Source organism: Tursiops truncatus, chromosome 1 (genome assembly GCF_011762595.2).
Source record: "Tursiops truncatus isolate mTurTru1 chromosome 1, mTurTru1.mat.Y, whole genome shotgun sequence".
NCBI lineage: Eukaryota > Metazoa > Chordata > Mammalia > Artiodactyla > Delphinidae > Tursiops > Tursiops truncatus.
This window is the reverse complement of record NC_047034.1, coordinates 161,977,404-161,983,072: the sequence shown is the minus strand read 5'-3', so window position 1 is coordinate 161,983,072 and position 5,669 is coordinate 161,977,404. Positions and strand designations below refer to the sequence as shown.

At 43.7% G+C, this 5,669-nt stretch overlaps 1 long non-coding RNA gene across 1 annotated transcript; it reads right to left on the bottom strand.

Moving 5' to 3' along the window:
* Positions 1–869: 869 nt before the first annotated feature.
* On the bottom strand, positions 870–4,191 carry LOC117312122 (uncharacterized). Its single transcript, XR_004526287.2, has 2 exons — positions 2,561–4,191; positions 870–1,161 (listed from the first exon to the last, which is right to left on the bottom strand). It is a non-coding gene; the product is annotated as an uncharacterized lncRNA (long non-coding RNA).
* Positions 4,192–5,669: the final 1,478 nt, after the last annotated feature.

The window sequence follows — 5,669 nt, the reverse complement described above, 5'->3', positions numbered from 1 at the left end:
GCTGCAAGCCCTGATGGCTAAGCACATGGATTCTGGAGTCAGCCTGCCTATTTTCAAATCCCATCTCTTCCAGTTACATATGGTAGAGGACCATTTTTAGAAAGGAAATGAATGTATGTAACCCGTGACTTGGCAGCCTGGATGTCCCCCACATCTCCAGCCCCCTAGTGTCACCTGTCACTGCATTAATATTCCTTGAACATCTAGCAGCTTCCAGAAACTAGAGATACAACAATGAATGAGACAGATGTATTCCCTAACTTCAGAGAGTTTATACTCTAGTAAGGGAGACAGGTAGTAGCCGGTAAAAATGCCAAAGACGAATGCAAAATCATGTAATTGATAGATTCAATGAAGTGAAAAAAACAAGGGGCTGCTGAGATGGAGCAAACAATAATTCTTGGGAAGTTAAGTAAAATTGGCTTGAACTCCCAGATCCTGGAGAGTGGGCGACTCACGAGTCCCTCCCAATATCTCTAACGATGTGATGGGGCATGGAGGACAGTGGATCTATGGCTTCTGGCCTACTCTAGCTCCACTTCCCTTCTCTTGGTTACTTAACTCCTTGTCATTTGATAATTTCCTGGGATGAACAAGCAGGACATCAAGAATCACAATGCTGTTTGTTCTTGGATTAAATCCTCCTCGTCTCAAGACATGTTTTTCCAACCAAGTCCTTGCAGGTCTTTGCAAACCCATGAAGCTTCTCTTTGGACATTATCTCATCCCAACCTCCCTCTCCCATTTTACAGATGGAGAAACTGAGTCTCATCATCTTCAATAATTTTCTAGAGAAATTTCAGCTTCTCCTCTGATTTGGAAAGTTTTCATGAGAAAATGCATATTCAAAGAGACATAGAAATTGATCCGAAAGTTCATCAAATGTTTATTTCAAGTTGTTAAATCATCATCATCATTCAGGGTACTTCCACATTCCAGATCTACAAGTGTCAAAGCCAAGGGAACTGAACAAGTTATATAGAAATGGATGTCTCAGAAAAGAGAAGTAGCTGCAGTGGACAGGAAGAACAACATCCTCAATTTTCAGGATATTTACAAAGTGTGTGTGTGTGTGTTTCTTTGTAAGTTCCCTCTTCAAAGAAAGGATCCCTCCTCAGTCCTGATGAACTTTTACTTATTGGCACACCCTGTTCACCTATGCTGTGAAAGGAACAAAAACTAAGTCAACTATGAGACACTTAGAATAATTATAATGGTCAGTGCTGGCAAAGATGTGACAAAACCAGTATTTACACAATTTGCTGGTGACATTGTAACTGACATAGCCCTTCTAAAAGCATTTTTTTTTTAAGATGGAGAGCACAAATTTTATTCTAAAAATAGATCTCAGTAACAATGAAATACCAAAAGCTGGTCATTATAATAAAAAAGGTAACAGGAATTTGCTTTAATTTTTTTCCTGAAAAATACAAAATTATCACTATAATATACTGCCAACTCTCATTTATCTGTATTTGAATTATTCATTTTATAGATTATCCAAGGACATTTTAAAATCATAGATTGAATTCTGCCTAATATTTAGACATATACTTAGATTGATTTTATCCTCAAGTAAACACATTCTCAAAGAATGCAAACAAAATTGAACATTTGCTTAAATAAACATAATTAGGAAGATAAAGTGATGTTGAGGAAATGTTCTCCGAAGTGAAATTCTGGTTTGCATCACTGTTTTCCCCAATTTTTGCAGATAACCAAAAAAAAAAAAAAAAAGGCTGCGTTGAAGTGCTGGTATTTGAAAGTAACAAATTATACAACTTATATGCAGAGGAAAGAGATAACTAAATTATTTCAAACCCAAAGCACAGGAAACTTTATAGGCAAATAACGACATTCAGTACTTAAAAAGTGGTCTTAGGGCTGGGTTTCCCTGGTGGTGCAGTGGTTGAGCGTCCGCCTGCCGAGTTAGGGGACACGGGTTCGTGACCCGATCCGGGAAGATACCACGTGCCGCGGAGCGGCTGGGCCCGTGAGTCATGGCTGCTGGGCCTGTGCCCCAAATCTTTGAGTAAAATGGACAGTGAAGCAGCCCCACAATCCCTGGCTTGATAAACACAGCATTCATCAGTAGCTCAGAATTCTAAGTGTTGTTTTGGAAATCATATGATGGGCTTTTTTTTTTTCTTTTAATTTAAGTGTGTTTCCATTACACCAAACATTTCCAGATATAGAAAGAAGCTCTACAGCTCTTAAAAATATTCACCAAATATGAAATTAACAGCTAAGTATGAAATGAAGCAGTATGCAGTGGTGAGAATATTCTCACGGTACCAAATAATCCAACTTATTATTTAATACTGACAACTAAGTCTTTAAAACATTAGCATGTTAAACATTGCAATTCACTGAAATTATATCAACTGTCATGGAATGCTCAAAAGAAGTTATTAATAAAAATACAGCCTCTCCAACAGCTCTCTAACAGAGTTAAGCCCAGGTATTTTTTCTGGGTTTATCTGGTTTTTTTCTGGGGTTTTTGTTTTTGTTTTTGGTATGTGTTTTGTTTCTAAACCAAGTACTAAGTTTTGGGAATTACCTGATGGTCCAGTGGTGGTTAGGACTCTGCACTTCCACTGCAAGGGACACGGGTTCCATCCTGGTCAGGGAACTAAGATCCCACAAGCCTCGTGGCAAACACACACACACACACACACACACACACACACACACACACACACACACATCAAGTACTAAGCTTTAAAACATATAAAATACTGATGCATTCTGAAGAGACATTGAAACTAAAATTATGCTTAAAACCTGGTTTGGGGCTTCCCTGGTGGCACAGTGGTTAAGAATCCACCTGCCAATGCAGGGGACACGGGTTCAAGCCCTGGTCTGGGAAGATCCCACATGCCACGAAGCAACTAAGCCCATGCGCCACAACTACTGAGCCTGAGCTCTAGAGCCCGCAAGCCACAACTACTGAGCCCACATGCCACAACTACTGAAGCCTGCGTGCCTAGAGCCCATGCTCCGCAACAAGAGAAGCCACCACAATGAGAAGCCTGCGCACCGCAACGAAGAGTAGCCCCCACTCACCGCAACTAGAGAAAGCCCGCTCACAGCAACGAAGGCCCAACACAGACCAAAAAAAAAATCAAACCAGGGACTTTCTTGTCAGTCCAGTGGTTAAGACTCTGCGCTTCCACTGCAGGGGGCACGGGTTCCATCCCTGGTCGGGGAACTGGGATCCTGCATGTCGCGTGGCAAAAAAACCCAAAAAGCACCCACACACACACAAAATCCAAATCCTTTTTGCCTTTAGTAATCGTGAGGAAGCTTTACACATTCATATAATACATTGTACATTATAGGCACTGGCTCGTTAATACTATTTTCAAGAAGAGAATATTGTTTTAAACTAACAATAAAACAAAGTTAACTGACTGGGCTGCATCAATCTTTCTTCTTTCCGTTGGTTCTTGGATTTCCTTAAATGATGGCATCATGTTCACAGATGGGTCTATAACAAATGCCTCTTCTTGAATAGTACATTTTGCATCCAATGTAAAGCATAGAATAAATTCCATAATTTAATATAATACTACCAACAAAGCTGCCAGTATCAAATTTTGATCTTTTATTTTCTTTAGAGTTAAGAGTTGCTGTAATTGTTACCGATGAAGAAACAAATGTCATGTAACTACTGTGGGTTGTAGTCATTGTGGGTGTTGATTGACATCCGGGATGTTTTTCGAAACGCTTGTTATTTTGGGTGTAGACTCTAAGGTGGTGGAAGTTATATCTGTTGAGACCCCTGTTGTCATTTTAGATGTTACTATGGGTTTCACCGGTGGTGACTGTCCCATTCTTTGAGACTGAGGAAACTGGAGTCGTTGATGGTTTCATAACGCGGTTGGAAGATTCATTTGCATGGCTGAAAGCCACCCGTGGGGTCTTCCCTGTTGAGTTAGCATTGGAGTTTTCTAGAGACAGCGCTCTTTGTGCTTCGCGACCCTCTGGGTCTGTGCGGTCCATGGCGGCCTGCGGCAGCGGCAGCACTAACCTGCATCACCGCCCCAAGTTGCATCACCGCCCAGACACCTCGCACCAGTCCTGCTGTTCCGAGAGGACGACATGGCGCCCCACGTGTCCCCAACTGAGGTGGCCATTGCGCTGGTGAGAGCAGCCGCTTTGCTCAACTGAGCCCCGCTGCGCGTTTCCTCTCGCCGCCTGTTCCCTCCCTCCCAGTACGCCCCCACTCCCCCGCTCCCCCAACCTCCCATTTCCCCTCACCTCCCCCCACCCCCAGGATCACCAAATAGGGCGCGGGTGCCCTTTTAAGAGAGCTGGGCCCTTTTAAAAGCAATTTGGCAATCTATTTTAGGAGGCGGTAATTCCTCCCCTGGAACTTTATCCGAATAAAATCATCTAAAGAGACAAAAACTAAAGTAGCAAAAACTTGAAAACAACTTACGTATCAAAGGTGTTTTGAGTGCTCACTTTGGAACAAACTCGTGTTATACACAAGACACAGATGATCTCATTTAGTTCTCAAAAAAATTCTAGGCAGCATATGCTATTTTACCCCTCATATACCAAATGGGGAAACTGAAGCTACAGGAAATACTGTGGTTTGGCCAGAGCTCAACAAAGTTAAAGCTGGGGTTGGCACCCAAGCCATCTGCCTCCAGAGTCACATGCTTCACCACTGCATTTTGCTGCCTCTGCCAGGTCTCTGTCTTTAGTGACCCTTTGCTTCACTGCAGTTTCCTGTTCGCAGACCGATGCTGATATCTTGATCTGATAAGAGGCTCATGAAAAGCTTCCGCAAGGGATGACAGGTAGTTGAGGAGTGATAATGATACAGAGCTCCTTTCCCTTCTTCAGAGCTGTGTGGAGCAGGGGCAGTGAGCAGCCATTTCTGGAGCCTCCAAAAGGCGCTGGGGTCTGTAGATAGGTAATCTCATTAGAACCTCCCAGCTCCATTGCAGGGGATCATTAGGCTCTTTGACAGGTGTGGAAACTGAGGCTCAGAGAAGGGCGGTGACCAGCTCAAGGTCACACAGCAAGAAAGTGATAATGGATCCAGAATCCTAGCCCAGGGTGTCTGATTGTAGAACCCACCCTCCTTCTCCCGGCTGTCTCTTTGACAGAGACTCAAAATATAATTACTGTAGTGGACTCGGCATGGGGAATGTTGGGCTGGTGCAGGCGGGGAGGATGTTTGGTAGATAGGTCTAGGGGACACTGACCCAGCTCCAGTAGCAGATCCAGGACAGGAAGTTAGGCAGTCCCAGGTCTGGGATCCAATGGGTCCCTCCTCGGATCCCAGACCTTGGCAGATGCTTGACTAGTGCAACTAAGAAGAAGGTCATATGCAAAGTCTGAAGCTACGTCCTTGTGCAAGTGGAGAATACATAGGGAAACAGAGGCAGAATCCCAGTCAAGGACTGGGGTCAACAGGGCAGAAGGAGAAGCCTGCAGCACCATGGGTCTATGGGTCCCCCGAAGCATCTGCCAACTTTATGGCCTTTTCCAGTTCACAACTTTTTTCCCCACAAGAGAGAAGGGGAAAGGGACAATGACAACAGCTGACTCATCTCAGGGAAATCACCCTCCTGCCTGCCCCCCCTAACCCAGAGGCAAACGAATACAGAAGACAACTTTATGCACTGTTGGTGGGAATGTAAATTGGTGCA